This window comes from Stenella coeruleoalba (genome assembly GCF_951394435.1).
Source record: "Stenella coeruleoalba genome assembly, chromosome: 4".
Lineage (NCBI taxonomy): Eukaryota > Metazoa > Chordata > Mammalia > Artiodactyla > Delphinidae > Stenella > Stenella coeruleoalba.
In genome coordinates this window covers 62,379,408-62,401,683 of record NC_137149.1, presented here as the reverse complement: position 1 = coordinate 62,401,683, position 22,276 = coordinate 62,379,408, and the positions used below count along the sequence as shown (strand labels likewise).

Below are 22,276 nucleotides of genomic sequence, written 5' to 3'. Positions count from 1 at the left end.
AAGGTGGGAGAAGAAAGGAAGAGTAGGAGAAGATATGGCTGTAAAATTAGGAAGTTGTTTCGTTAAGTTTTCTAAAACAATTTTTAGAAGCCAAGACGTTTTCAATGGTCAGCATAAACACTGACAGAAATCACTGGATGTTCAACCTGGGAACATGAGTCCTCAAAGTCCAACCCTCTTCATTTAATGCACTGATTCGCAACTCAAATGTGGCCGCACATTAGAACTGCCAGTAATTTTAAAAATGAGTGACTACTCATCAGTTGAGGTGAAGCAGCCTGTGGAGGTGGGGCCCTGGCACCTGCAGTTTTTGGAAGCACCTGACAGCTCTCAGCTCTCTTACCACCTGTCCTCTGTCATGCCCCGAGGTAAGGAACGCGCTCCTCTCCCTGCCCGCTACACCATCACACCCAAAATCCATGGGATTATTAAGACCCTAGGCAAGCTGTGAACAGCAATAAAGCAGCCCAACTGCACAGATCCAGACCCTGCTCACAGCACAGATGAACAAACTAGTGAAGACAAAAACACAAGACTCGCCACAGGTATCTGACAAGCTAGTTATACCATTTAAGGGCAAATCTGATTTGCAAATAAACTGACTGTATTTCAGAGGTCTCAGGTTGTTAAACACGTAAGAGCAAATGCCTTATAAGAAATGCTACTCTATAATTTTGATTAAAGTTTACTTCAAAATAATCTCTCCAAGATTACGAAACATTCACAAATATAACGAACTAGCAGTTAACCATAGCAATCACCCGGTATCAGTTACGTATGTTACATAATCTTCGAAAAGGGCTACTGCGGTCTCTCTTCTACAAGGCAGGGCAACTAAAAACGTATAAACGTGCTATAAGAAACCGTTAAACAGAGCGCTGGCTCCTTCTCCAGGACACACGCCATAATTAGTTTCTATAAATGATGCCCTTTTGAAATTTTATCACTGAGGAGAGATCTTCAATAAAGGAATATTTGGTCACATAGCGTGCATTTATAAACAAAGCAGTGAAACCAGCTAGAGCACGGGGCACCAATAGTGTTTTGCTTCTACCTAAAATCACCCAGGACCAAACATATTAAACTCGTTAGGTGGGACACACAGGCCCACCCAACCCACAGTTCATGAAGCCACAGTTCCCGGACCATGTCCCCTGCAATGGAAGCAAGTAGTCTTAACCACCGGACTGCCAGGGAAGTCCCCAGACTCCTTTTTAAACTCAGCAGCAGAATGTACTCTTTAGTCATCTTTTATTTTCAGTAACAAGCTTAATACACATCCATATAAAAGAAAAATACAAAAACATATAAAGTTAAAGTTGCCTATAATCCCAAGCCCAGAGATATCAGAGTTAGCAGTTTTTTTCTTACCTACGGCTGCTTGTGTATACTAAATGGTCATTTCCTTTACTTAAAAAAAAAAAGGATCATAGTGTTCTGCATTTATCGTCATGGGCATAGTGTCGACCCATTCTAGAACCACCTCATTCCTTTCCAATCACAGCATCAATTTCATTCACTGCAAACACTGTACACAATGGAAATACCAAAAAAAAAAAAATTTTTTTTAACCTATTCAGGATCCAATTCCAATTAACCTCATGCTACCTGTCATGAATTCTGCTCAATCAGAAGCCGTTCTGGCAAATGTGTGAGGAGCACCCCAAACTTTGCATATACCACTTAGGCTTCCCCTAGCTGCGTTTAGAGCATGAAGTGTTTGTGTGCATGTGGGAAGCGGGGGAGGTAAGTAAGAGAGATGAGAGTGAACCCAGTATTGCTTATTAGACCACAGAGACACATTCCATTTGGAGGGAAATGGGGGAGAGAGGGCATGTGGGAGCAGAAACAGAATAAACTTTAAAAAGATAGAAAAAGTCAGCCCTAACTCCTTCCCCAGCTGAAGCCATGAATCTACTGCACTGACAGTTCCTACAGGGAACTCTGGAGCTGAAATGCCAAAATAAGCTCCAAACTCTGCCACTTCATGTGCAAGTCTGAGCAGGACACCCAGCTTCTTAGAAGCTCGGCATCCTCTTATATCAAAATTGCATATTACCAGCTACCCTTTTAGGTTGTTTTGAGGAGAAAATTAAACAATGTGAAAGTTGTTAGTGTAGAGCCTAGCACATATTAGGTCCAAAAAATGCCAACTGTGACCTTCACATTTGCCAAGTAAGAAAAGGTCAGCTCTCTATTATTAAAGTACCAGCACCTAAAGGCAATGAGCTTGCTATTATTCCAACTGCCTTTCAGTACAGAACTGGTAATAAGTGACAAAAATTTATTCCATATCAGCCAGCCACAGATAATGCCAATCACATTTTTAATGTGACCAAATTTCCAAACATCCTGTAGGCAATGAAACTCTCGCCCAGCTCACCCCAAAATATAAGAGTAGCAAAGCTCTGATTAAAATGGAGTTGGGGGGGAAGATGGCGGAAGAGTAAGACATGGAGATCACCTTCCTCCCCACAGAAACACCAGAAATACATCTACACGTGAAACAACTCCTACAGAACACCTACTGAACGCTGGCAGAAGACCTCAGACCTCCCAAAAGGCGAGAAACTCCCCCACGTACCTGGTTAGGGCAAAAGAAAAAAATAAACAGAGACAAAAGGATAGGGACGGGTCCCAGCGGGAGGGAGCTGTGAAGGAGGAAAAGTGTACACACACTAGGAAGCCCCTTCGCGGGCGGAGACTGCGGCTGGCGGAGTGGGGGAGCTTCGAAGCCGCGGAGGAGAGCACAGCAACAGGGGTGCGGACGGCAAAGCGGGGAGATTCCAGCGCAGAGGATCAGGGCCAACCGGCACTCACCAGCCCAAGAGGCTTGTCTGCTCACCCGCCGGGGCGGGCGGGGCTGGGAGCTGAGGCTCGGGCTTCAGCCGGAGCGCCGGGACAGGACTGGGGTTGGCGGCGTGAACACAGCCTGCAGGGCGTTAGTGCACCGCGGCTAGCCGGGAGGGAGTCCGGGGAAAAGTCTGAACCTGCAGAAGAGGCAAGAGACTTTTTCTTCCCTCTTTGTTTCCTGGTGCGCGAAGAGAGGGGATTAAGAGCGCTGCTTAAAGGAGCTCCAGAGACGGGCGCGAGCCGCGGCTAAAAGTGCGGACCCCAGAGACAGACATGAGACGCTAAGGCCACTGCTGCCGCCACCAAGAAGCCTGTGTGCGAACACAGGTCACTCTCCACACCCCCCTTCCGGGGAGCCTGTGCAGCCCGCCACTGCCAGGGTCCCGGGATCCAGGGACAACTCCCCCGGGAGAACGCACGGCGCGCCTCAGGCTGGTGCAACGTCACGCTGGCCTCTGCCGCCGCAGGCCCGCCCCGCACTCCGTGACCCTCCCTACCCCTAGCCTGAGTGAGCCAGAGCCTCCGAATCAGCGGTTCCTTTAACCCCATCCTGTCTGAAGAAAGAACAGACGCCGTCCGGCGACCTACACGCACAGGCGGGGCCAAATCCAAACCTGAGCCCCTGGGAGCTGTGAGAACAAAGAAGAGAATGGGAAATCTCTCCCAGCAGCCTCAGAAGCAGCGAATTAAAGCTCCACAATCAACTTGATGTACCCTGCATCTGTGAAATACATGAATAGACAACGAATCATCCCAAATTAAGGAGCCGTGTGGATGAAAGGCTCTTGGTGCTGCAGCCAGGAGTCAGTACTGTGCCTCTGAGGTGGGAGAGCCAACTTCAAGACACTGGTCCACAAGAGACCTCCCAGCTCCACATAATATCAAATGGCAAAAATCTCCCAGAGATCTCATCTCAACACCAGCACCCAGCTCCACTCAACGACCAGCAAGCTACAGTGCTGGACATCCTATGCCAAACAACTAGCAAGACAGGAACACAACCCCACCCATTAGCAGAGAGGCTGCCCAAAATCATAATCAGTCTACAGACACCCCAAAACACACCACCAGACATGGACCTGCCCACCAGAAAGACAAGATCCAGCCTCATCCACCAGAACACAGGCACTAGTCCCTTCCACCAGGAAGCCTACACAACCCACTGAACCAACTTTAGCCTCTGGAGACAGACACCAAAAACAATGGGAACTACTAACCTGCAGCCTGCAAAAAGGAGAACCCAAACACAGTAAGTTAAGCAAAATGAGAAGACAGAGAAACACACAGTAGATGAAGGAGCAAGATAAAAACCCACCAGACCTAACAAATGAAGAGGAAATAGGCAGTCTACCTGAAAAAGAATTCAGAATAATGATAGTAACGATGATCCAAAATCTTGGAAATAGAATAGACAAAATGCAAGAAACAGTTAACAAGGACCTAGAAGAACTAAAGATGAAACAAACAATGATGAACAACACAATAAATGAAATGAAAAATACTCTAGATGGGATCAATAACAGAATAACTGAGGCAGAAGAACGGATAAGTGACCTGGAAGATAAAATAGTGGAAATAACTAATGCAGAGCAGAAAAAAGAATGAAAAGAACTGAGGACAGTCTCAGAGACCTCTGTGACAATATTAAACGCACGAACATTCGAATTATAGGGGTTCCAGAAGAAGAAGAGAAACAGAAAGGGACTGAGAAAATATTTGAAGAGATTACAGTTGAAAACTTCCCTAATATGGGAAAGGAAATAGTTAATTAAGTCCAGGAAGCACAGAGAGTCCCATAGAGGATAAATCCAAGGAGAAATACGCCAAGACACATAGTAATCAAACTGTCAAAAATTAAATACAAAGAAAGCATATTAAAAGCAGCAAGGGAAAAACAACAAATAACACACAAGGGAATCCCCATAAGGTTAACAGCTGATCTTTCAGCAGAAACTCTGCAAGCCAGAAGGGACTGGCAGGACATATTGAAAGTGTTGAAGGAGAAAAACCTGCAATCAAGATTACTCTACCTAGCAAGGATCTCATTCAGATTTGATGGAGAAATTAAAACCTTTACAGACAAGCAAAAGCTGAGAGAGTTCAGCACCACCAAACCAGCTCTACAACAACTGCTAAAGGAACTTCTCTAGGCAACAAACACAAAAGGAGGAAAAGACCTACAATAACGAACCCAAAACAATTAAGAAAATGGGAATGGGAACACACATATCGATAATTACCTTAAATGTAAATGGACTAAATGCTCCCACCAAAAGACACGGATTGGCTGAATGGATACAAAAACAAGACGCATATATTTGCTGTCTACAAGAGACCCACTTCAGACGTAGAGACACATACAGACTGAAAGTAAGGGGATGGAAAAAGGTATTTCATGCAAATGGAAACCAAAAGAAAGCTGGAGTAGCAATTCTCATATCAGACAAAATAGACTTTAAAATAAAGACTATTAGAAGAGACAAAGAAGGACACTACATGATGATCAAGGGATCCATCCAAGAAGAAGATATACAACGGTAAATATTTATGCACCCAACATAGGAGCACCTCAATACATAAGGCAAATACTAACAGCCATAAAAGGGGAAATCGACAGTAACACATTCATAGTAGGGGACTTTAACACCCCACTTTCACCAATGGACAGATCATCCAAAATGAAAATAAATAAGGAAACACAAGCTTTAAATGATACATTAAACAAGATGGACTTAATTGATATTTATAGGACATTCCATCCAAAAACAACAGAATACACAATTTTCTCAAGTGCTCATGGAACATTCTCCAGGATAGATCATATCTTGGGTCACAAATCAAGCCTTGGTAAATTTAAGGAAATTGAAATTGTATCAAGTATCTTTTCCGACCACAATGCTATGCGACTAGATGTCAATTACAGGAAAAGATCTGTAAAAAATACAAAAACATAGAGGCTAAACAACACACTACTTAATAACGAAGTGATCACTGAAGAAATCAAAGAGGAAATCAAAATATACCTAGAAACAAATGACAATGGAGACACGACGACTCAAAATCCATGGGATGCAGCAAAAGCAGTTCTAAGAGGGCAGTTTATAGCAATACAATCCTACCTTAAGAAACAGGAAACATCTTGATTAAACAACCTAAACTTGCACCTAAAGCAATTAGAGAAAGAAGAACAAAAAAACCCCAAAGTTAGCAGAAGGAAAGAAATCATAAAAATAAGATCAGAAATAAATGAAAAAGAAATGAAGGAAACGATAGCAAAGATCAGTAAAACTAAAAGCTGGTTCTTTGAAAGGATAAACAAAATTTATAAACCATTAGCCAGACTCATCAAGAAAAAAAGGAGAAGACTCAAATCAATAGAATTAGAAATGAAAAAGGAAAGGTAACAACTGACACTGCAGAAATACAAAAGATCATGAGAGATTACTACAAGCAACTCTATGCCAATAAAATGGACAACCTGGAAGAAACGGACAAATTCTTAGAAAGGCACAACCTGCCAAGACTGAATCAGGAAGAAATAGAAAATATGAACAGACTGATCACAAGCACTGAAATTGAAAGTGTGATTAAAAATCTTCCAACAAGCAAAAGCCCAGGACCAGATGGCTTCACAGGCGAATTCTATCAAACATTTAGAGAAGAGCTATCACCTATCCTTCTCAAACTCTTCCAAAATATAGCAGAGGGAGGAACACTCCCCAACTCATTCTACAAGGCCACCATCACCCTGATACCAAAACCAGACAAGGATGTCAAAAAGAAAGAAAACTACAGGTCAATATCACTGATGAACATAGATGCAAAAATCCTCAACAAAATACTAGCAAACAGAATCCAACAGCACATTAAACGGATCATACACCATGATCAAGTGGGGTTTATTCCAGGAATGCAAGGATTCTTCAATACACGCAAATCAATCAATGTGATACACCATATTAACAAATTGAAGGAGAAAAACCATATGATCATCTCAATAGATGCAGAGAAAGCTTTTGACAAAATCCAACACCCATTTATGATAAAAACCCTGCAGAAAGTAGGCATAGAGGGAGCTTTCCTCAACATAATAAAGGGCATATATGACAAACCCACAGCCAACATCATCCTCAATGGTGAAAAACTGAAAGCATTTCCACTAAGATCAGGAACAAGACAAGGTTGCCCACTCTCACCACTCTTATTCAACATAGTTTTGGAAGTTTTAGCCACAGCAGTCAGAGGAGAAAAGGAAATAAACGGAATCCAAATCGGAAAAGAAGACGTAAAGCTGTCACTCTTTGCAGATGACATGATACTATACATAGAGAATCCTAAAGATGCCACCAGAAAACTACTAGAGCTAATCAATGAATTTGGTAAAGTAGCAGGATACAAAATTCATGCACAGAAATCTCTGGCATTCCTATACACGAATGATGAAAAATCTGAAAGTGAAATCAAGAAAACACTCCCATTTACCATTGCAGCAAGAAGAATAAAATATCTAGGAATAAACCTACGTAAGGAGACAAAAGACCTGTATGCAGAAAACTATAAGACACTGATGAAAGAAATTAAAGATGATACAAATAGATGGAGACATATACCATGTTCTTGGATTGGAAGACTCAATATTGTGAAAAGGACTCTACTACCCAAAGCAATCTACAGATTCAATGCAATCCCTATCAAACTACCACTGGCATTTTTCACAGAACTAGAACAAAAAATTTCACAATTTGTATGGAAACACAAAAGACCCCAAATAGCCAAAGCAATCTTGAGAACGAAAAATGGAGCTGGAGGAATCAGGCTTCCTGACTTCAGACTATATTACAATGCTACAGTAATCAAGACAGTATGGTACTGGCACAAAAACAGAAATATAGATCAATGGAACAGGATAGAAAGCCTAGAGGTAAACCCACACACAAATGGTCACCTTATCTTTGATAAAGGAGGCAGGAATGTACAGTGGAGAAAGGACAGCCTCTTCAATACGTGGTGCTGGGAAAACTGGACAGATACATGTAAAAGTATGAGATTAGATCACTCCCTAACATCATACACAAAAATAAGCTCAAAATGGATTAAAGACCTAAATGTAAGGCCAGAAACTATCAAACTCTTAGAGGAAAACATAGGCAGGACACTCTATAACATAAATCACAGCAAGGTCCTTTTTGACCCACCTCCTAGAGAAATGGAAATAAAAACAATAATAAACAAATGGGACCTAATGAAACTTCAAAGCTTTTGCGCAGCAAAGGAAACCATAAACAAGACCAAAACACAACCCTCAGAATGGGAGAAAATATTTGCAAATGAAGCAACTGACAAAGGATTAATCTCCAAAATTTATATGCAGCTTAATAACAAAAAAAACAAACAACCCAATCCAAAAATGGGCAGAAGACCTAAATAGACATTTCTCCAAAGAAGAAATACAGACTGCCAACAAACACATGAAAGAACGCTCAACATCACTAATCATTAGAGAAATGCAAAGCAAAGCTACAATGAGGTATCATCTCACACCAGTCAGAATGGCCATCATCAAAAAATCTAGAAACAATAAATGCTGGAAAGGGTGTGGAGAAAAGGGAAACCTCTTACACTGTTGGTGGGAATGTAAATTGATACAGCCACTGTGGAAAACAGTATGGAGGTTCCTTAAAAAACTACAATTGACCCATATGACCCAGCAATCCCACTACTGGGCATATACCCTGAGAAAACCATAATTCAAAAAGAGTCATGCACCAAAATGTTCATTGCAGCTCTATTTACAATAGCCCAGAGATGGAAACAACCTAAGTGTCCATCATTGGATGAATCGATAAAGAAGATGTGGCACATATATACAATGGAATATTACTCAGCCATAAAAAGAAACGAAATTGAGCTATTTGTAATGAGGTGGAAGGAACTAGAGTCTGTCATACAGAGTGAAGTAAGTCAGAAAGAGAAAGACAAATACCGTATGCTAACACATATATATGGAACTTAAGGGAAAAAAATGTCATGAAAAACCTAGGGGTGAAACAGGAATAAAGACACAGACCTACTAGAGAATGGACTTGAGGCTATGGGGAGGGGGAAGGGTAAACTGTGACAAAGTGAGAGAGAGGCATGGACATATATACACTACCAAACGTAAGGTAGATAGCTAGTGGGAAGCAGCCGCATAGCACAGGGAGATCAGCTGGGTGCTTTGTGACTGCCTGGAGTGGTGGGATAGGGAGGGTGGGAGGGAGGGAGACACAAGCGGGAAGAGATATGGGAACATATGTATATATATAACTGATTCATTTTGTTGTGAAGCTGAAACTAACATACCATTGTAAAGCAGTTATACTCCAATAAAGATGTTAAAATGAAAAAAAAAAAAATGGAGCTGGGGAAGGAGGACATTCCCTTCTCCTTCCTCCTGCCAGCCCTGAGGTGTCACAAGGCCCACAGGAACAGAGAGTGAAAATCACTACCTTACAAAACTACACAGGTCTGTGAGTGGCAAACAGTTTCTGTGGCACTTTCAGGACAGCCCTACAAACTTCAGAGCAGAAAACACCTAAATTCTTGAACGTCAGCTATAAGACAGCAAAATTATTGTCTATTTTGCTCACTGATACAGCCCAAAGTGCCTAGGACAGTGCCTGGCATACAGCAAGTATGCTCAATGTATGAATGATTGCAATTGAAAATGAAAGTTTAGTGATTTCAAGGTTTTTAAGTGATAAGAGATATCTCAAGTAAACCTTAGAAGAGAAACCATGATAAACCTGTGGAATCTCCAACACAATGCCTGTGCATAGTATACATGCAACAAATATTTGCAGAAGGAACAAATGCTGTAAAAATAGCAAACCAGAAACACTGAGACTAAATCTTTTTGGATTATAAGATGTTTCTAGACAGCTGAAGGCTGCCCCTTTAATCACCTAAGCTATTTTTATTTTAACCATTTTTGGATGGGACTCATTTAGCGTATTTTTTCAAAGGCTATAGAGAATGTACTTTAACGCTTTCTCTTTGTGGTGAGCGTATATTACAATGACCACAAGAGCTACCGAGGCAGTGCAAAGCTCCATGCTGCCAGGGGTTAAGACAACAGGCAAGGATGTATGGGAATGAGAGACGGTATCTCAGCTTTTAATTACATACCCCACATTCCTACCAGTCCTCCCAAAGTAAATGTTGGTATGCTCTCTCAAATGCACCCCAGGGACCAAAGCAGAGGCTCCTAAACTCGCTGTGCCACAGACACCCTCTGACAAACCCCTACGGACTCTTCTCAGAGTTAGATTTTTAAATGCCATAGGCATTTACACAAAGCAATACAAAAGAATTATACCAGGCAGGAATTATCCAAATAATTATGATAAAGCATTATGTGCTTATCACCAAATTTAACAAGGTCTAGCGGCAAATCGTATGTCTGCCATAATTCAAAGTAATGATGAGCATATAGAGTATTTTTGAGAGATGTGTAGCAACTATAATGCAATATGAAAACACGTGATTTTATTGATGTTACTATCACAGGAGTTGCTAATGCTACGGGGAGGGTGATGACTCATAACTGAAGATGTTAAACTGCAGTTAAAGGTTAGTGGAAATAAAGGTGAATTTTTTTCCCCATCCAAGTTCAGGGACCCCCACTCCCAACTTCCATCCTCAGATTCCAGGTTAAGGATTCTTGGACTTAAGGAAGCGGGGGTGTTGGGGGGCAGGTGCAGCGGAGGGACCAGCTACAATAACTCAAACATAAGATCACCACCACCCCCAGCCATCTCTCTCAGGATCATGGTGTGTATATACTGCATAGATGAATAATAAAACAAAGCCATCCCACCGCCCCAATGCACACATAAATCTAGCTGAAAATGGGAAAACTAGACCAGAAGCTTTAGCCATCGAAGTCTACAAAGGGATATTACAATGTTATGATGCAGCCCATAAGGGAAGCAAAATCTAAGTGGGTTAAAACTCAAATGTCCATTACTTAGAGTTACGGAATTAATTTCTATGTAAATTCTTCATCAATGTAAAAACGTTACAACTCTTTTCACACGTTATAAGTACTCAATTTGAGTCTGATGTGATGTATTGCCTAGCTAGTCCTTGATTATGACAATTTAGTCTAATATACAAACAAATGAAAATAATTTTCAACTGTCAACTTTATGTTAGCCCTGCCAATGGGACGGTAGGAAAATATGACAAAATAAATACCTTTGAATTCTCATTTCAAGAAACTGTCATTTAAGCTGCAGCTCACATCTGACAAATGCAGGCATGCAGGGCAGCCTTTACTCTAGAATCTTCTTCCATCGACTCTCCACTAGCATCTGCTGATTCTTCCAGACCCGTTCAAGCACCTCCATTCCCACGGGCCCCGGCCTGCTGTGGTAATACAGGTCACAGCACTGACATTTGGGGCTGGGAATGGGGTGTCATTTGATTCATTTCTGTGGACCCTGCAGGTTTGTGTCAGTGTTTACTAAACACACACACTTTAATGTGAGAGGCAAGTGAAGGGCACTTTTCTGTTTCTCTATCTTAAAGTGTAAAATAAATAATGTAATCTAATTAACCTTAATTTAAATGTATTTATTTGAAAATATGGGGCTTCCCTAGTGGCACAGTGGTTAAGAGTCCTCCTGCTGATGCAGGGGACACGGGTTCGTGTCCCGGTCCGGGAAGATCCCACATGCTGCGGAGCGGCTGGCCCCGTGAGCCAGGCCACTGAGCCTGCGCGTCCGGAGCCTGTGCTCCGCAACGGGAGAGGCCACAACAGTGAGAGGCCCGAGTACCGTAGAAAAAACAAAAAAAAAAAAAATTAAAGAAACAAAAAATAAAATGACTATTTTCATGAACCTTACCTAATATCAGGTAGAGAAAGTGTGACACCAATATTCTATACAATCATATGAATCATATGCACACTGTCCGGGGAAAAGCTGAACTTCTGAGACCTTCATCGAATCAAGTAGTTTAAGTTAATATCATATCTCGGGCACTAAACCCCCACTTACGGAAGCCAACTATGTGCCAGACACCATGCTTCACACAGATTACCTCGCTGCATCCTCACACCAACCCTCTGAGGAAAACCATGCTATTTCCATTTTACAGAAACACGGAGTCTTCTGCATCAGTGTTAGGCACTGGGGCTGTCGATGAAAGTGACCATCTAAGTGGAGAAAGAAACACAGCACTTTTTAGAAAATCAGGCACTGGAGGCCACAGGAGCGGTCCCCAGTGAAGGGAGGAGAGGGTAGGACAGGAGGAGAGGCTTGGAGGAGAGGAGCCCCGGGCTGAGCCTTCAAGGAGTCGAGGCTGGTCAGGAGAGGCAAGGAGGGCGCTCCCCTCGCCTAGCACATGGCGGGGAGGCTGACACAGGTGAGGCTGGGCCAGCAGAGTTTCCAACAGATCACACGGCTGCTGTGGAGAGAATGGGTTTGACGGACAAAACAGCAGAAGGAGGATGACAGGCAGGAGGATGCTGAAGTGGGAATGGCTTAGTTCCCTGCCCTCACCCTGCTGAGAAGCTCAGTCCCAGAACCAAGGGCCTTGTCACCCCAGTGCCTGGCCCTTTTCCTCACATCAGACCAAATAAACGAATCCACGTGTGAACAAAGGAGTATCTGAGCAGGAAGAAATGACGTCCTCCGGCTAGGGCTGTGGCAATACAAATGCAGAGAAGATGATGAGGCAAAGCACAATTCCGAAGGTCAAACAGGCAAGAATTAGTAATTCACTGGATGTGAGAGTTGACTGGTTGGATGGGAGAACCACCCACTGAGACCAAAAAAAAAATCCAGAAACCTGAATACAAATTACAATTCCCTATTCATGCATATGAGTTCTCTCTCTTTTCAAGGTCATTTTATTCCTGAAGGAGGCATGGAAATTGTGTAGGTAGCGTGCGCTGCAGCCCAGAGAACAAGTCCCCACCCCATGCACCCAGTCCGTTTTGGCATTCTGGGCCAAAACTCTGACAGGTTTTTTTAAAAGTATGTATGTGTGAAGAGCTGTTATCTCTTCTACTTATTTTCAGCAAAAGAGATGCAATTTTAAACACTGCTCATCACTAAAGATCTGGAAGGGACTGCCCGTGGTTATCTCTGGGTAGCAGAAATTCGGTGGTTCCTTATTTTTGCTTATCAACATGTTGTTTTTCTGTATTTACATACACTGCTTTTGCAATCTCACAAAAAGGTTTATTTTAAAAGAGTACATTTTTCTTAAACTTTAAGAAATGTTAGAGGTTACTGTCTAATTTTATTAGATAAAGCCTTCCAGGGACAAAATTATTTGGAGGAAAAAATCTTCATTTTAAACATATGATAAATTATTTTCAATGCAGAATTTCAGCATACATTTCTAAGTGACCCCAACTACATAACACACAAAATTTAAGTCATGGGACACCATCTGAAAAATAAACTTCCATATCCACAGAAACTAAAAACTTCAGACGACAGTCTAAAAGCGATATTCAAAAGACTGCCCTTTTATATGCATAGGTAATTACTTAAGACAAAAATTTGTAGCTTAAATAAAAATTGTGATAATAGTAAGAACTGGCCTGTTTTATGAAGCTGACAGTTCAAACTTGAGTTTAGATAAACCATTAGCCCTCTTAGTCAGATAAATACTCTTGTTACTTCCTAGGAATTGCAGTAAAATCAACCTAATTCAAATTATAACATTTGTGAACACAGTATGGAATCACCTTGACAACATCAATATTAATTTTTATAAACACAAAATAATTTATAGCATAGGGCTACCCTCTGCATATACGGTGCCTTTATCCAAATTACTGAAAGCCAAAAACCCCTGTCCTCCCCAACCTCACAAACAAAAAGACTCTGGTATGCCAAGTGTGGGCTGGATCTCAGCCCCTGCTTGCCCTGTCGGCTGGATGCTTTTGTGCAGTATGCAACCTGCACACACTTACCTGGCAGCCCATTCACAGCCCTGTCACCCGCATCTGTGAGATCCATAGTAGTTTCCAGGAGCATGTTAGAAATTTAAACTTACTAATGCATGACTGTCCGACTTAACTGCCAGAAGGGCTTCTGCTATGGCTTATAAATATTATTTATAAACCACATTATTTACAGTTTTAAAATACTGCACCACACTAGCTTTTACAGCATTAACTGCATTCTTGAATAAAACCTATCATGTATGTTCAAGAATCCCAAATTTCATTCAGATGAGTGGTAGAAACAGGTCTTTTCTCCCGTATCATCTCAGTCCATTTTTGGAAATAAACTATACTCACCAAGTGGCCATCCCCTTTCTTTCATCTTGATCAACAGGCACATCAGAACTCTGGCCAGTAAAGGATATTAGTTAGAACTGGTCTAATCTATTTTCCACCTAACATATTTTATACCTTATGTCTACCAAGTATGACAATAACAACACTATTTGCTGGTCCCTGACTTTCTCAGAAGTCATGTTAGATAACTTCAATAAATGTTTAAAAAACTCAGACTGTATCCCAGCACAGGATACCTCAAAAGCAGAATTAAGTGGCAAATACTCTCTTGCTGAATTTAGAGATGAAGGAAATCAATCAAGAAAAGTACACAAGGGGCTTCCCTGGTGGCGCAGTGGTTGAGAGTCCGCCTGCCGACGCAGGGGACACGGGTTCGTGCCCCGGTCCGGGAAGATCCCACATGCCGCGGAGCGGCTACGCCCGTGAGCCATGGACGCTGAGCCTGCGCGTCCGGAGCCTGTGATCCGCAGCAGGAGAGGCCACAGCAGTGAGAGGCCCGCGTACCGCAAAAAAAAAAAAAAAAGAAAAGAAAAAGAAAGAAAAGTACACAAGACGAAAATTAAAGTGTAAAGTTGCACATAGAATGAAGTTGTCCAAGTGTCAATTCCTAACGGCGCCCAGCCCTCAGCTAACGGTTCTCCTCCTCCCTGACCCACCTACACTCCTGGTACGTGAGAATGAAAATCCGATCTCGTCCAAGCACCCAACCATCCCTCCACTGGCAGTTTCTCCAAGACCAGGGACTCGTGTGTCACACTGAAGGGAATGAACTGCAGTACTCTTTAAATCACTTCCAGTTCCAAAATCCTACTATGCTATATAAATAAATTGGCTAATAGAATGAAAATACCAAAAAAATACCAACATCAGGAACATGGTGATATGTATAAAATATGATAAACTCTCAGCTGGGAAAGTACCCACAGGGTAGACCCAGCCTGCCAAAGTTCATGTGAAAAAGATTTACAGATTTTAGTTGACTGTAAGCCCAGGATAAGCCAACAGAACAGCCTGGATATCAAAAGAATGAAAAAGGAAAGAAAAGCCTATGGCAGTAGGAGAAATGTCATCCTTGCGTTAAAGGGGTCACAGCCCCACCGTCCTCCCTGCCCATCATGCCACACAGCAAGTTTCATTTTCGGTTTCAGAAGACCTTAAAAGCAGAGGCAGTAAGAGTCGCAAGGTGCCTGCAGATCCACGAACGGAGGCTGGAGGACGGAGCTATGGGCTTGCAGCTCGGGCAGGGAAGATGGAAACTCACCACTGCCTTTGCAAGTCTGCCGCAGGGAAAAGGCACAGTCAGTCTTCCGCGCTCGCTCGCTCGCTCACGCTCTCTCTCTCTCTCTCTCTCATGGGAAGGAAAGAAGGTGAGACACAGTGAGAGAGAGTTCTGCTCAGAATACAACAATCTGTCTTTCCGTTTGAGCTGTGTAGAAGGGCAGGGACGTCTTGGGGACGCTGAGCCTCCTGGGAGGTGCCGGGAGCACAGTCAGGCGGCTCAGACCTCCAAGCCCCCGAGTCTAGGGCCCTCCAACAGACAGACATCGGGACCTGCCCCCTCCAAGCGCCCCGGAGCCGCACCTCCCAACCTGTCGAGTCTGACCGTGCGGCTCCTCCTCCCCGCCCCCACTCCCCCAGGGTCCTCGACTGACTTCATCTTCATGAGACCAGATATTCTACAATCAGGAACATTCCTAGAGAACCAACACCGAAACCAAGGCTGACAAGAGATAAAGGCTCGGCTGTGCCGGCCAAGAGCTGCTTGGGAATGCGTCCAAGGCTTTGTCGTTTCTCCCATGCCAAGGGGACGGCTCACGGGCAGCGAGAAGCCTCTGTGCCTCGCTAAAACCCAACTCTGATCTCCACATTCCACCTACCAAGCAGGAACTGCAGTCTCTGAATCCAAAAGACATTTCCAAAAGTGGGACTTCATCTTGGTTTACAAGGGTAAGAGGAAAAAAATAAAATAAAGATAAGCCCTAAGGGGAGGGGAGGGATAAGGAAATCTTGTTAGGGTAATTCTCTCCTTTAGACTGTATTAGTAAAATGCACCTCCATTTCACAGGCATCTCAGGGAAGACCCTTCATAGGGTTCTGCTTTTCTCTCTACTCTATCTCCAGGGACCTCACCCACTGCCCTAAGGCCGACAAAGATAATTTAGTGTACCTCTTAGGTCTGAATTCATTCCTAAACTTGACTCAAATTTCTAATCACCTCTCTAAGAATCATCCAGACTTTGGACACCTTGACCTTAAAACATCCCAGTCAAGCTCATCCTCTTTGCCCTAAAACAGGTCTCTCTCATTTCCTTGTTTCCCAAATGCCTTCCAGGCAAGTAGTTTGAAAGCCTGGAAAGTGCCTTCTAATCTTCTCTCTTGCTCCATTTTTCAATAAGCCATCAAGGTACAGTCTCTCACTAGGAGCCCAAAACCTCAAGCACTGGTCTAGGCCCGCACTTAACTCAGACCACAGCAAGACCCCCAGCCCTGCCTCTGGCTTCTCCCGGCATATAAACCCGCCCGCCCACTCTCCACTGGCAGCCTCGTCTTCCAGAAGGCCAGCTTGGATCACATCAGCCTACCACTCCACAAACTTTCTAGGGCTCCAATCACTACCAAAATACCAACCTCGCAGCCTGACCTGCCGAGCCCTCCACGCGGGTGCTCCAACCACCTCTTCCCTGTGAACCCCCTAATTCACCATCTTTGGCAGGGAGGGAGCTCCACTGAGCTCCACTCACACACATCCTGGGCTTCTGCTCATTCGGATGTCCGCCTCCACGCCTTTGCTCGTACTGCTTCTTCCGGTCAAGCGTTCCTGCTCACCCCCTGGATGGGACTCTCAAAAGCCGCTCATTTAATCTGTTCATTTTCTCAGGAAACAGAGCCTCAGAGGCCTGGAACGACAGGCCTCCAGTCACAGGCCAGGCTGGACAGAGCCAGACCTCCCCCCTTCAGGGCTCTTTTTCTAGACCACACCAGGTCCCCGTGATTTGCTTTTAACAAGGATGAAATAGAGACTTCGGCTTGAAATGTCCTTATTAGACTAAAACCTCTAAGCCCACCAAATTAAAAAAAGAGCACAGTGCCCACATTTTTGTGACTTAGGGGATTTCTCTTAGACTCACAAGCCCCACTGGTTACACCCTCCAGTTTAACTGCTAATACCATGTGGATGTGAAGGACTCTGTTGCCCAGCCTGGGGTCTGCCCCAAGGGCTTGAGAGCAGACTCACCCTCTCCCACAAAGAAAGGAGCCGGCAGCACTCTACTGCCTGTTTATTCAATCAAGATTAAAGCAAAAAATTGTTACATCTACAGAGCCTCGAAAAGCTGCAGAGAGAGGTGCTCCAGGACACTATATACAGGCTTTTCTTAACACCTACATCCAAACCACATCTCTGGCTCCTTTTGAGAAGGACAACATTTAAGTTAACAGTGTACAATCGGTTCTGACTATGCCTGCTGATTAAAGTCAACAGGGAGACTGTCAAGTGGGATTTACTGCATTTGGAAAATTATTACCTCCGTGTACCAGAAGACTACTCAGAGGTTGAGCACCCCCCCCAGCCCACTGGACTGTGGGACTTCTGTGTAAGGACCACTGCACACACCCACCTTCCCCTCCGAGAGGTAGGAATTGTGTCTTTCTCATCTGTGTCCCAAGTGTCTGGCACAGAGAAGATGCACAATCAATGTGTGGTGACTGACACTGAACTTGAAAGAGCAGCTGTATTTCTTGGCCAAAAATATCTGGAAATACCACAGGACTCCCCTAAGTAGTGTGGTAACTGCAAAATAATGAATACAGTATCGTACGTATGCTTTGGTGGTCTAGCTCATTGAGCTCTTCCCTCTGGGGGAAAAGATCCAGAGATTACAATCTCAACTAGTTTAAACACTACAGAATTCATAGAAATCAAACTCTGGTACCATGTTCTTTCAGCTACCCTAAAATTGGGTGATACTGCCTTGACTGAAACTCCAGTGTACTCTAAATTCATACATTTTCAAATGTGGGAAGAGAATCCCTTCCATTCACCTAGAAACAGTAATATGGCTATTTTGGGAACTATAAGAGGGTTCTGACCATACCAAAAGCACTAGCAAACTTCATGCTCATTATACAATTAATCTGGTAATAATCAAACACAAGGGGCCACAAACTCATTAATCATAAGCAGGTTTATGGTTTGTGTTTCTGAAGTCACATTTTACAAAATTAAAGCTCTAATATTTTAAATTTGGAAGCTTACATGTGTAAGAAAACAAAAAGCCTGACACAATAGAGACCATCACAATAGCATGTGTAACTGTCTCTAAGCAAATACTGTCTCAAAGATCTTACGATTTATTTTCACCTAATGACTGATTTCCTCTGGGTCCACCCTGTGAAAAGAACTTCCCAAAAATACTCATTTGGCTGAGTCTCTGCCTTCGGCGGGCCTACAGTTATGAACTCTGCTAAACAAATAAACTTCCTTCCTATTTTTAAAGTTTTCCAAAATTGGAGAATCTACATCTTTGGTTGGCACACTATTTCCTGGACTTTAACAGCCCTGACAGTGAAGAAATTCTTCGCGGTATTTTGAGAGATGAAAAGTACTTCAGAAACAGTGTGGCAGCTGCTCCCTACCTCTATTTTAGGGAAGGGGAAATCAAGGGAGAGTTGTGACCCTGGGTGAGGTCACACAGGCAGCTGGTGGCAGAGGCCTGTATAATTCTCTCTGCCCCTCTATCCCCTTATCGGATCTAAATGACTTGTGGTCTGACGAAAGCATTTTGCTCTCGTTCTGTACTCGTGAACCACGGCTTATGTTTAATTCATGAAGAATGTGATAAAACAACAGGAAAAAGTCTCAGTATCATGCTGAGTACCAAGTGATGCAAAGAGCTGCAATGCGCTCTGGACTAAGAGTCAGAACACCTTGTTTCAATCTCAGCTGTGACTTTGGGGAAACCACTTCACCTCTGGAGGACCCAATGTTATCAACTTTCAAAAGAGGGAACAGAACTAATAAGCAACTGCAAAGGTCATCTCCACCCCCTAAATGCAATGAAGAAGATGACGGTGATGGCTCACTCTTATTAAGTGTTTAATCTCAGCCAGACATTGTTCTAAGTATGTTATGTGGATAAATCCTCAACAGCCTGGAAGATGGCTCTTATCCCCAATTTTAAGGATGAACAGATTCATGCACAAACAGAAGTGACGGGTCCAAGGTGGCATCTCCACTGGGACCAGATGGAAAGGGGATCTGTCCCAGGCCACTGGCTCCAGGGGCCCTCTCTTCCTTATCAGAGGTGGACAGTCTAAGATGACCACCCTGACTTGCAGTAAACAGAGACATTCCAAACTGAGAACAATCATCGTGATCACTCAACACGATGTTCTATGAGACCAAAGGCCCAGGGAAGTGTAACCTGAACTGTAAGTCAAGAAATTTAATGGAAACGTACGGCTACATCCACCCCATTGCCTAGACGAGCTCACCCTAAAGACTGCTTGACAGTTTACATTCACTCACCTCATCTCATGTGACACCCAAACAGGACTACGTGCTGGGCAGCAGGGCAGAGATCACCACTCCCATGGCATCGAGCCAAGGCTAAACAGCAACACAGGCAAACCTGGGCCTCCAACCCATGCCTTTAACTTCCCGTCTGGTGTCCCGTCGCAGGCTGGAGGAGATGCCACTGTGGCAGGATGCTCTGGAATAATTCCTAACATAAAGAGCACTTTCCAGAGAAGCTGAATAACTACAAAACGGTTCCATGGTGCTTGCAAAAGAACATCAGATAATGAGTGATAATTCTCTAAAGCTCAAAACTCAAGTCAACAAGAAAACTGAAAACTCAGCCTCAAGGTCACCTCAAAACTGACCTCTTTCAGTCTTTCATTTAATTGCCCTAACGTTCCCCAATTTTGACCCATCTTCAATTATCTATTGGTGATTTTCCTCTCATTTCCTGTTTTCTTCCCTCCCTAACCAAGAACACCATGAAATTCGGGCATTCAAAAAATATGAGCTCCTTCTTGAATGGCTTCAATCTCATACACCTATTTTTAAAAGCAGCCAATTTGAACGTTTTTTACCTCTCACCAATGGGAGAAAAAAAAGTTCAGTCCTTCAGTGGGAAAGGGTATTTTTCTAAGTTCTGACCACCCTTGTTTCAAATCCTGAACATGTGTTGTAATCCACTTATTACAGAAGCAGCATAGGTACAACAGATAAAACATGAATTCAGAACCAGACAGTTCAAGCTTTAATCTTAATAGCTAAGACAAGTGACAAGTTGCCTAACTTCTGTGAACTTCAGTTTCTTCATACATCTTTCCCAAAAAAGGAGGGAAGGAATAATACCACTACTTCCAGGATTACTTGGAAGCTGACTACTCCCAAAACAATGGCTGGCACATATTAACTGCTCAAAAATGTAATCATCTCTTCCTTTCCACGGTTGCGTCAACACTATAAATCCACTCTGCAAGTGACATTTCTCTGAGAAAACTCACTCTCCCTTACTGGAGAAGAATAGATGCGGTGCACACACCTGCTTCATCTCCCACAGGATGAAGCAGTACTGGGGGAGCTATGTCACCACACTGGACTTTGGCAACTTGCACTCTCTTGAAATACTCAGGCCCTGGTTTCTTCCTACACACAGTTCACACAACTGCCAGGCCTCCCAGGCTCTTGAGCATTTATGACAATGACACCCTTCATGTGTCATGTCAGAGAATCTCCATCCACCCCCAACAGACTACTCACTTCATGCTTCTTTCCTTTGCCTTTTTCCTTGCAGGCCCCTTGACCTACTCTGAAATGCACATGCATAAAGTCAGGTGACTAAATAAAATATTCTTAACTACAACCTATTGATAGACATGCATACTTTTGATTTTAGTAAAATAATTTAGAGAGAAAAGTACAAGCAAATCAGCAAGGCAACATTAACAAGGTGTGCAAAACCCAGGGGTCTGGGACCTTGGGTTTAGTTCTGCCCCAACTAGCTATATGATCTATATTGTCACCTAATTGCCCTGAGTCTCAGTTTCCTCATGTAGAAAAGAGAATTATATTCTGGTTACACCAGAATGACCACCACGCCACAATTACCAACAGGTGTGTCCATGCCCTAGGGTGTGCTGGGATGAAACAAAGCGTTGCTCTTAATTCTGAATCTCCCTGTATCTGGGTAGCTTACTTAATGTGACATGCCGTCCTTAAGGGTTAAAAAATCATTCGTCTCAAAAGAAAGGCGAACAGAGTTAGAGAGCAACCCTGAATAATTCCAAAACATGCTAGAAAACTACCAAGAGTATATCCTAACTATTCTTTTTCATAATCTATCACATCGATGACCTACAACTCAATCATCTTTCTTTAAAGACTTAGCTCAGGGTCTTCCCTGGTGGTCCAGTGGGAAAGACTCCGCACTCCCAATGCAGGGGACCCAGGTTTGATCCCTGGTAGGGGAACTAGATCCCGTACGCATGCCGCAACTAAGACCCGGCGTGGCCAAAACAAATAAATAAATAAATAAAGACTGAGTTCAGATATCCTCTCCTCTAAAGTCTCCCCAGACTCCCCGGCTGAGTGACCCCCTGTGTATACAACTGTATTACTGCACTAAATTAAATTATCTTCACAGGGGCCCTCTCCCTGATAAATTGCAAGCTGCTCAAAGGCTGAGCCTGTCCTACTCTTCTCTGGATCCACAGCGCTTACCACCACGCATTCAAAAAGAACCACGGACTTAAACTGCAAACTCAACCACATTTTAAATAGTTTACATTTGCAGATGCTCTTCATAATTTCTTAAGCAAATTTTTACATTATTTTATCTTAAAATAGGGCCTATAAAAAAAGAGATAAATACAGAACACATTATTAATTTTATAGGTGAGAAAGGCTCAGCAGTTAACTTAGCCCAGCTCAACCAAAGTGAACAAGCCCTGTGAGTCTAATCCCATCGTAACACGTGACAGATATAAAAATAATCTGCATAAGTACCAAAGGTCATGAAAACTAAGAAAATTCTTTTTCATCACATCTTTCTTATAAATCTAACAAACAGTATAGACTGCTGGTTCATCACTCTTCCAATAGCAAATACA

At 43.1% G+C, this 22,276-nt stretch overlaps 1 protein-coding gene across 9 annotated transcripts in view; it reads right to left on the bottom strand.

Moving 5' to 3' along the window:
• TBC1D1 (TBC1 domain family member 1) overlaps nt 1–22,276 on the bottom strand; it is a 229,603-nt gene that overhangs the window by 110,549 nt on the left and 96,778 nt on the right. The window contains exon 1 of one of the 9 annotated variants that reach the window (XM_079920581.1): nt 15,417–15,616. The exons of the other annotated variants lie outside the window; for them this stretch is intronic. The gene's annotated coding sequence lies outside the window, so the exon portion shown is untranslated. Of the gene's footprint in view, nt 1–15,416; nt 15,617–22,276 lie in introns of those variants that run through there. 9 annotated transcript variants of the gene reach the window in all.